Consider the following 11,041-nt stretch of genomic DNA (forward strand, 5'->3'; position numbering starts at 1 on the left):
TCTTTGAGCCATTTGGAATTGACTTTTGTGCAGGGTGAAAGATAGGGGTTTAGTTTCATTCTTCTACAAGTGGAGATCCAGTTTTAAAAAACTTCCATAAGAATTTTTCAAAAATTTGAAATTAACATTTCAAATTCAATAAGAATTTGGGGCTGGAGAGATGGCTCAGAAATTTTCTTTTTGATGTCTTTTAATGCAGACTTGTAAACAGAATTGATGATGTGTGATGCTAAGTCACCCACGCATATGTGTGTATGTTTGCATGTGTTATGTATGTATGTTTTGAGATGAGATTTGCCTATGTAACCCAGTCTGCCTTCTAATGGACCCTCCTTCCTTGTTCTCTCAAGTGCTGGAATTACAGGTGTGTGCTACCACTCATGGCTTCCCATGCAGCTTTGTGAAGCAGAAGTACACGTGAGTCTTCAGAATGCTCCACAAATATGAGTACAATCCCACTTTCTTATCTCAAGGGGGTGTGTCATATTCTGAGGTCCCCACTCTTTCTTTACAGTAATGTTTACTGTTTAGGAGGAATCCTCCTTTGAACATTTTGGGCGCTCAGAAGACTCTCCTGAATGTGATTATTTCTTTTTGGACCCTTCTCTACTTACATAAATTTGCTTCTAAATTTAAAATTTCTGTAGGTTTTATATTTACATTTAGTGGAAACTTTAATCTGACTCTTTTTTTTTTTTAACCTGAGTTTATGTTAAAAATATTGGAAACCAGTAGAGAGTGTTTGTTCATTAAATTTTACTTCTATTCAAGCAAGAAAAGGTAGTGATTGAGAAGGTGGTATTTGCAGCCAGGTTGTCTGGATTTGCCTCCTTGTTCCATTGAGGGCATGACCTTGGTAAATTATTTAACTCTGTTTGTTAAAGAGGTGAGGGTAGTCTCTAAGAATGCTACTGTACTTGATTGAAAACCTGTTGTGGAAATCAGTGTCCCATGTGCTTTGAAAGAGTATTAAAAATTGAAAAATAGTTGATTAATTATATTGTGGATTTTAGATGAGATCAGGAGCATTCAAGGTGATGTGGCCATAGACTATAGTGGAGATTTTAGTTTACTTAAGTATTATTAAAGACAATGTTGAACTTAAAAATAAAGAGATGAAGGTAAAATTAATACAGTCATATTACAGTGTATTGCCTGCATATGTGTGATACAAAACATATCAAAAACTAGCTATCTGCATTTTTATGAAGTGGTTCTAATTATATGCTATAGGACATGATTTAGTATTTAAACATTCTAATATATATTGGTAATTAAAGGAACTACTCATGACCTTGTATATGCTAGGCCACTGGACCACACCCCAGGTTCTGATTTTTTTTAATGACAGGATCTTGCTGTGTAGCCCAGTCTCACCTGAAACTCAGAATCTTCTGTATCTGTATCCTGAGTGCTGAGGTTGCAGGCCTGAGCAACACTCCTAGTGGCGGCAGCTACTCCTCTTTCTCATTCTTTTTCTTTCTTTCTTTTTTTTAAAATGGCCAATTCACAAGCTTTTGAGATAAAATAGTAAAATTGTCAAGATAAAATAGGCTGTGTATGAAAAAAAAAGATCACTTTTCTCTTTTTCTTACTGTTTGTGAATACTGTGTTTTTCTTCCTGTTTTTTTGTATACTATTTAATAAAATTATAATGCAAACCACATAATTAAAAAAATGTAATAGGCACATTAAAAAGTAAGAAGAAGTGAGCTTAATCTTCCAAATATATTTTATTTAACCCAATATATCTGAATTACTATTTCAACATGCAATCAATATAACATTATTAAAAATGTTTGCATTCTTGTTTTTTTTGCATTGTTTCTGAAACTCATTGTGTATTGTATTCCTACTATGTCTGTTAGTCCAAAGGGGCCATATTTCCAGTTCATAGCAGGCAGATATGCCTATTGATGTTGCATACCATACCTATTGTATTAGTTATGTTCTGTTTCTATGATAAAACACCATGACCAAAAGCAATTTGTGTATTTATTTTTGCTTAAGATTCCAGAGGGGCAGTCCATAATGGCAGGGGAGGCACGACAACAGGTGACCAGAGCATGAGTCTGAGAGATCATATCTCATCTGAACCCAGGAAGCACAGTGATAGAACTAGAAGTGGCGTGAAACTTTGAGTTCTCAAAACCCACCCCCATGATATGCTTTCTCTAGCGAGTCTCCACATCCTGAAACTTCCATAATCTCCCAAACAGTGCCACTAAATGGGGACCAAATGATCACATACATGATTCTCTGGGGACATTTCTAATTCAAACCACCATAGCTATTGACACTAAAGTACTTTTAAAGTTTTCCTTTTAAATTTGGGAGGGGTTTCTTATATTTTGAAATAATTTGTCACGCAACCTATATCAAATAGATAGAAATGAGAAATGAGTTTTTATTATTAAAAACAGGGAAATTTGGGATTTTAGAGTGGTCAGTAAGTAAAAACATAGAATTGAAGTTCTGAAGTCAGGAGTAAATTGAAACCATATTAGCCTTTAACACAATGCCTAGAGAATTCCTGAAAAAAAAATGAGCCTCTACCAAAATAGGAAATTTGGTTGACTTTGGCCAAACTTTCCGTAGCTATTTCATTAAAGTGATGGCTAGGAAAATTAGGTTGTGTTAATTTGAGCACTGCATATAAGTTGAAGAAAGACCATGAGTATGTATTATTTTTTGAAGCTTGATAAGGGAAGTTGGTAGGTTTGTAAGAAGTATATTGTTGGTGAACGAGAACAAGGAGGCAATGGAAAGGTAAAGATCAAAGATAAGCCGGGCATGGTGGCGCACGCCTGTAATCCCAGCGCTTGGGAGGCAGAGGCAGGCAGATCTTTGTGAGTTCAAGGCCAGCCTGGGCTACATAGTGAGTTCCAGGACAGCTGGGCCTACAGGGAGACCCTGCTTCAAAAAGACAAAAAAAAAACCAAACCAAACCAAAACAAAACCAACAACGATGGAGCAAGTTCCCAGATATACCATGTGAATAGGATTCTGTGCACAGATGGATTAATAGAAGAGGTCAGACATGAGATTGAAGAACAGGTGTTACAAAATAAAAGAATTTCTGTTTGTTAAATTGTTATTAGTTGAAGGCAAATGCTTGCTTGCACTGCAGACAGTTGGCTATAATAGTTTAAGCATATTGGGATATGTTATTGCTATTTAATTTTCACAAACTGGGAACAGCACAAGCCAAAGAAACAGAAACATCCTGTGATACTGTTTCAGTGTAAACTCCACTGCTGCTTGCTACTTTGAACCTATGGATAATTTCAGTATGTCAGTACCGTTCTATCAGAAGAACAAAAAGGCTTTCACCATAAGATTTGACCTCATAGTCAACTATTGCCTTGATTTGATCATTTCTCCTTTCTAAATCATGTGTAGATTTGGTTGAACCTGCATTTTTCTCAGCACCTTGGAAACGTACTTTTTTTTGGAGACAGGGTCTCCCTGTAGACCCAGGTGTCCTGGAACTTGCTGTGTAGAACAGGTTGGCCTCAAATTTACAGAGATCTGCCTGCACCTGTCTTCCAAGTGGTGGGATTAAAGGAGTGCACCACCATACCTGGCCTGGAAATGCACTTTTTAACAATTCAAGCTCTTAGAGTTGGTCTGGATTGATGGCTTAGTGGTTAAGAGTGCTTACTGCTCTTACACAGGACCCAAGTTTGATTCCCAGCACCCACATTCAGGCAACTCACATCTGCCTTTAAGCCCAGCTCCAGGGGTTTTGACTCAGTCCTCACATGCACATGCCCACACAAAGATACACATAATAAAATAAATCTTAAAAAAGAAAAGGCATCCCTAGAGTCTTAGCCTTTCAGGATTTGCAATCAAGGTGTCAGCTTAGGAGGAGACAGTTATCTGATGGTTTTACTGGCCTAGATGATCTTAAAATATAGCTCACTCACTCATATATCGGTTAAATATTGATTTAGGTTAATTGACAGCCCATGTAGACCATGGCATAGGGATGATTGACTGTCCTTACACAAGAGCTAGCACCAGATATCATCCCAAATTAGTGGTATAACAGGAGAAGGACGAAGCTGTATTATCATTCATGGCAGACACCATCACTTTTACTACACCTGTTGTTTACTCATATCAACCCTAACATTAAGGCGATCACTGCACAAAGGCATATGTTACCTGAGATGAGGATTATTTGGGTCCTCTCTGGGAATAGGCTACTTTGCCTCTTCTTTCTTTGACTTTTGGAATTGATCAGATTTCTCTGTAGGGACTAACCAAATACTTTTAATTGAATGGAAGTTGACAAGAATTTGGATAAAATGTGTTCTTTGTGTTAAGGGTACACAGTGCACAGCATCTTTATCCAGAGTCCTTTGAAGTATATGGAAATGCTGTCAGTTATTTCATCTTAGGCTTATCTTTTAATCATTGAGTGTGGATCATAGAATCAGGACTTACAAGTGAATTTTGGAGTGTGCAACCAATGAAATTGTGATACTTTGTCTTCCGGAATACCTTTCTTGTAAATGTCTAGTCAGCTCTCCTCATATTCCTTCTTGGTCTCAATTTTTTAAGACCCTGAATGACTAGGGATTGGGTTGAGGATCTCTGAGATGTATTAGATTATTTATAGAGACCATTCTCTTATGTCTTACATTTTATTTCCTTCATATCATCCCAACTTTTGAAATGATATTGCTGATAAACATTTTTGCTTCTCTTGCTCCCCCAAATGAAGTTTTTGCAGGCCATAGCTTTATTTGACTTGTCTGGTCACTGCTGAATTCTCAGTTGCAGGTACGATGCCTAGTAAATGATCAATAGGCTAATGTCGAAACAGACTATCTTTTGAGACAGTCTATTACATGATCATTGAAACAGGTTCTACCAATAACTACTGGGAGAAGGACAGTTGACTTTTTTAAAGAGTGTGACACTAAATAGGTTAATCAGGCTTCAAAGGATGGATTGCACACTGATGGACATTTGGGGACACAAACTTGGCTCAGTAGGCCTTCATATATATGACAGAGCACATGAAATCCAGTGTGGGGGATATCAAAAGGGTGCACATAGGGGAGGGGGATTCTAAATATGATCAAATTCTATTGTACGAAATTTGCAAAAATTCAGTAAAAATTGGTGACTAAATTTCAATATGATTCCAAGCACATAACCTCAGAAATTGATTGGATGTTATCTTAAAACTCAGATAAGTCATAGTATATAGAAAAATCAAAAGTATATACACATGACTGTAAGCCTGCCTTTTCGAGAGAGTAGAATTAATAGAACAAATATTTATCTGAAAAAAAAAGGAGAAATGGGTTGTTCTCAAAGCATAGTATCTTTTTCATCCTTCGGTTTTATTTTTGCCTTTTTAAGCAGCCCTCTCTCTCCTTACCCGCTTCTGTTTTTGGATTGCATTCCCCAGCTTAAATTCTCTGTGGCTGTAAAGGTATGAACAAAATGTGCTTTTCTGTCTTGTTCAAAGGTGGTGCTTGGAGGTTTCTCTCGACTGACTTCCTTTTCAGTTAGGTTATTCTGACTGTGATTACTGCTTAAAATCATTCTCTTACTAAATATGTTTGGGTAATTCTATAATTTTGTGGTATGTAAACTGTTTAGGAACCCCATTTCATACTGCTTTCACTGCTCTACCTTTTATCCTTGTCATATGGTCCTTTTTGAGTGAGTTACTTTGTTATTCTACTCTGTCAGTATTGATATACCTAAGGATCATGAATATCATATTCACAACTGGAAAAGTCATGATACCCATCATTGAGATTGTGGTAACATTAGTTCTCTTCAAGATTGTACATAGCTTATAGGGAGAAAAGAGCCATCTAACTACAATAATAGTTTACATCTGCTATTTTATTCTTTCAGAGAGTAGAGTTCTTAAGGTATCTACCCCATGCCAGCAAGTCTCTGTGTACCTCTGTGTTTTGGTGGAAACCCCAAACTTGAACTGAGGATCATTTTTCTATCCAATTTAATCTCTGAGCTTTCAGAAAGTCCCTATTTGCTTAGAAATCAACCAAAACTTGACTGTCTCTACTGAGAGATATATATTTACATAAACTGACAAATTTTATCTACTAGGAGTGCACAGACTTCTGAAGAATATCCATTAGGCAAGCTAAGACTTCTAATCTGAATTATTATTATTTATTTGCAGTTGATTTCAGAAATCTTTGGGAAGACTGAGTGAGTTCTTATTAACTAAAAATAACTGAAAAATCAGTGGGCACATGGCCTCTATCTATATTTTTTTTCTCTTTTCCTAGAGTATCCCTGTATGTCATGTACATTAGTTTATGTGTATCAGTTCTTGTCCATGTCATGATTCATAATTCATCTTGGGTTTAGTTTGAAGACAACAGCTTAACTTTGCCCGTTTTGACCTTGCAGGTACCTTTGCATTACGCCAGATTGCACATTAGTACATCTGGATCATCAGGTAAGCAAGTGGGAGTTTGTCATGGAATACTGTTGTCCTAGAGGGTTGTCTTAAAATCAGAGTAATTGTGATTACCCTCCCAGAATTTCCTCTTGGAGGGAGGAGAGGCACACATTAGAGAATGTATGGGGTGGCACACAGTAGGCAGATGAGAGTGCAGAAGTAGCTCAGACAGAGGGGCTCAGGAACATCTCATGAAGTGGTGCAGAAGGTCTCATGAGTGGCTCACTAGGCATCACAAGTCTCCTGTGCCTGAGGATCAAGAAGTTAGGTTAGCAGTTGCTGGGTAGTGGGGGTGGAGTACGGATGGGGTTGGGGGAGAACCTCTTCTTGAATGTTGTATCTGCTTATATTTCTCATGTTCTGTAACTAACCCTTTATCCCATTTCTCTAAGCCTTAATTGAACTCATTGGTTCACCAAGCTGGATTTTGGTAGAATTATGACTTTGGTTTGTCTTTGGTACCTGTTCCCCTGTTTAGGGTGAACATATATTTGTTCTCCCCATTTACAAAAATCTCCCTCAATCTAGTCCTCTGGAAGTATATGGCATTTCCTGTCATGTGCTATTTACTGCAATATGGATGAGTTGAATGATCAATATTTCTTTTTTTAAAAAAATTTTATTTTTTTTATTTTATGTATATGAGTATATTGCCTGCATGTATGTGAGTATACCCATGTCGTGCAGTTCTGCGGAGGTCGGAAGAGGGCTTTGGATTCCCTTGGAACTGGACAGTTGGTAGATGCTATGTGGATGCTGGAATCAAACCCGGGTCCTCTGCAAGAGCAGTCAGTACTCTTAACTGCTGAGCCATGGCTCCAGCCCCGGATGATCAATATTTCTAAAGACAAAGAAGCAGCCTTTTCTGTTTTACTAGGTTGTTTCTCTGCTTCTGAAAGTCAGATTTCTTTATTTTTATTTTATCTTTTTTTATTATTTATTTATTTATTTTTGTCTTTTTGAGACAGGGTCTCCTTATAGCCCCAGCTGGCCTGGAACTCACTTTGTAGACCAGACTGGTCTTGAACTCAGAGATCCGCCTGCCTCTGCCTCACAAATGCTGGGATTAAAGGCGTGCACCACCACATTCGGCCTCTTTTTTTTAAATTTTTTTTTTATTTTATCTCATCATTATTTCATATATTCACACTTAGAGAGTAGATGAAAATTCCTTACTCGTCTTTTTATGTGTATACTTTGGAGACTTGTGGACAGTTCTCATATTGTTTCTTGGCTGTCAGCCAAGTTATACACATTAAGTCCTTTAATCTTTCCTTGTAATTGAATTGGTTTAGATGCTTTTTCTAGATCCTCCTGCCACTTCACCCCCACCATTTCATCTGCACCATGAATAAACAGACCAAAGCAGCGTATTCTCTGTCTTCTTTCACATGCTTCATTATTTTTGCCTTTTGGTTTTGACTTATAATTGTGATTGAGGTAAAGCCAATCAGACATCATTATTTGGCTCATGTTGGCAGTACACGAATGCCTGACTTTCAGCTGTCATTGTCCCACATAGTAATCGCACCAGCAGTTTGTCCTATAGGAAAGAAAGGAAAATGTAAAAGGAGAAGACTGAAGAGTGAAATAATGTAACATGGCAGAGTTATCCATGCCACCCATAATAAACCCGTATTCCTGAACCCTTTAGTATAGCTGTCATCCTAAAGTATTGTATCTGTATATTGATTTGAGTAGTGGGAAGCATGGTTATTGTCCGAAATTTGGCCACTATTCTCACATAGTTTTTTCTCCATGTTCTCATTCCTCCTCTACCCTTCCCAGCACAGATCATGACTTATTGTCAGATTCTATGGTCGTGAACAAAGCTGGGCAGGGAATCTTGTTAGAAATTACATAGGCTCAGGTGGTAAATGCTCCATACCTCCATATGTAACATCTGAGGCAAGTGCTTTAGTTCTTGCTATTTCTGTAACAGCCACTGTCTTCATGTAACAGCTGATCAGTGGAAACGTGCAGGAGAAAGGGGCTAGAAGACCGTAGGTGCTGTTGTCAACACTTACACAACTGTTCTCCCTCCTCCCTGATTGGCAGGGAGACATACTCATTCTAGATGATGCTGAGCTTAGTGTAACATATGCCAGCATGGGATCTGACATTGTCACACAGTTCATCCTTTCTTCAAAACTGGTGTGTAGAAAATGGATCTCCACATGTACTTCTCTTGTACATTAGAGAAAGGTTGTACTCTAGGAGATAATGGCTTATTGGTGTTTTTAGTCCCCAGATTCAGATAGTATATTTAGTTGGAGGTTGAAACAGCACATATTTGGCCTTCTCATTTGTGTTAACTTTGTTGCTAGTACAGAATTGAATAGGATAGCAGAGATGGATTTCCTGTTTGTGTCTGTTGCAGCTTTCTAGATGATTTCTGGTTTAATCCTTCACACATATTTTTGAAACATATATATATATATATATTTTCTTGTTAAAGGCATAAAAAATATTAGGTTTCTAGCATAACATTTTCCTCAGATTATTTAATTCTAGGGTTATCAAAGTCAGAATGGCAGATGATATGATTGATTCTATGTAGTAGCCTAAAATATTAATAGTTTAATCAATTTCATTTTTGCTAGATTTTATAGTCTACCTTCATATGATCATATTTTAAATATAATTATGTAGTTGTGAAAAATGTGTTTCTTCGTCTCTTCCTCTCCAATAGATAAATGACTTACAGCCTTGTAAAGTCTAAATTCTAAAAATGTAAATTTCTCACATGACTCCTAAACTGTCAGCAATATTGCACTTATCTTTAATTTCTTTAGACTGTTGATACATTCCTTGGTGCAGCTCTTGCTTTTTGGGTCTTTTCAATACCACCAGTCAAAGAAAAGCAAAATGCTAACCTGACTTAAAAGGGACAAAACAAAACCCCCAAACAAAAGACAGAAACCCAACAACCACCCCATGCAGCATTACTCTTTGTTCTTTTTGTGCATCAGAGTGACAATCCCATACTGTCTCAATTGAGGGAGTCTAGCTCAGAAATAACAAACAGCCTGGCACTGATACAGGCTTGCAGCCAAAATGATTTGTGTATCTTGGTTCTGGTGTGTTTTTTGTGAGGCAGAGAGTTTACCACCAGGATCACTAAAGGAAGGAAAGTAGTCTTTCCTGATCTTTTCTTACACCATTTCTTTTTTTTTTTTCCTTCTTCTTACAGACCACCATTGTAGAAAAATAAATTGTGCATGCATGCGTGCGTGCGTGTGTATGTCTGGTGAGGTGGGAGGGGGGGAATACTCTTCTCTACACAACTTGTACATTTAGGAAATAGCACTATTCCTTCTAGAAAGTTGTTCTACATTTGTCTTTTCCATCTTTCTTGGAGATTCTGTTTACAGTTGCATTTTTGTTGCATTTTACAAAAAGCCCTCCAAATATTGATTACTTCGGTTTGTTGGGCATAGTACTTTTAATTGGTTGGAATCTTGTCCACAGTTTAGTATTTGAATGGAAAGATTTTAATATTATTTATTTGTGTTACATGGATTTTGATGTCAACATATCTATTTTGGTTTGGACCAAAAGTCTGCCAATGCTTTCTGCTTTTCTCAAAAATTCAGCGATATTTCATATCTTTTATAGTAACTTTTAGAATGTCTCACAAGTTTCTAAACAACAAGTTAATTTCCATGAAATTAATGGATCTATATTTATTTTTTTTGTTTGAAATAAAAATGCAAAGTAAAACAACCATTTTTAAAAATGTTCCAATTCTCACAAAATTAAAGTTAATGACCTACTTTTTAGGAGTGTGAAAATGTGATGTCACGAGTTTTAAATGAAGATGGGTAGAACAGGAGATTAGATTTTCACCATGAGTAAGAATATGCTTTTGAGGAGGACATTGATATTATTTAGACTGATTTTTATTTTAAAAATTAATGACTTTTGCAATAAGAAAATCACTTTGGGGAAAAAACTCATACATTTTTGTAACAGCATAACAAATGAGACTGAAAAGAAAGTAAACAGTGAGTTGTGTTAGAATTATTAATGGGTGGCATTTTTTATGTCATATAAATAGGACAATATATCTATTATGGATTCATTAAGATGATTATGATACTTGACAGTTGTTAGTTTTTTTTCTCAGATGTATTTTTAATTTAAAAAGCACTTTAAAATAACTGAAAGGGTTTGTATAAAACAGGTAGATTAGAAGTGTGCATTAAATAAGCTTTCCTCTTATTTTTCCTTCATTCAGGACAGGTTCAGCAACATACTGCCTCATTACTTTAGCAAAACAAATATTCAAATAACTTTTTATGTATAGTTTTCATGTCTTATTATAATTCCCCTCTCTCCCTCAGTGTTTTTTCTTGACTTTCCTCTTTTTCCTGCAGAAGTGCCTAAAAGAATCTGGGTGAATGCCTGCTATGTACATTGATTCAATATTTAGGTAAACATTTTGCTTTATTGAGAAGCAGTACCACTGAAACTTTATTTAGCTCTAGTTAAGTTCATTATAGTCTTGTCTTGAATTTCTAGTGCCAAGATCTGGTAATATTAGAGTTGGAGATTAAAGTTAACATAAATAGA

General features: G+C 36.5%; 1 protein-coding gene across 10 annotated transcripts in view; it reads left to right on the forward strand.

The window, feature by feature from the left end:
* Positions 1-11,041, forward strand: part of Gtdc1 (glycosyltransferase like domain containing 1) — a 447,396-nt gene that overhangs the window by 109,279 nt on the left and 327,076 nt on the right. For 7 of the 10 annotated variants that reach the window (XM_029559715.1, XM_029559718.1, XM_029559719.1 and 4 more), the window contains one exon: positions 6,415-6,463. The gene's annotated coding sequence lies outside the window, so the exon portion shown is untranslated. Of the gene's footprint in view, positions 1-6,414; positions 6,464-10,845; positions 10,902-11,041 lie in introns of all 10 variants that reach the window. The other 3 variants (XM_008825185.3, XM_029559716.1, XM_029559717.1) reach the window with 1 other exon arrangement.

This window comes from Nannospalax galili, unplaced genomic scaffold (genome assembly GCF_000622305.1).
Source record: "Nannospalax galili isolate Female #2095 unplaced genomic scaffold, S.galili_v1.0 scaffold87, whole genome shotgun sequence".
In the NCBI taxonomy this organism is placed as follows: Eukaryota; Metazoa; Chordata; class Mammalia; order Rodentia; family Spalacidae; genus Nannospalax; species Nannospalax galili.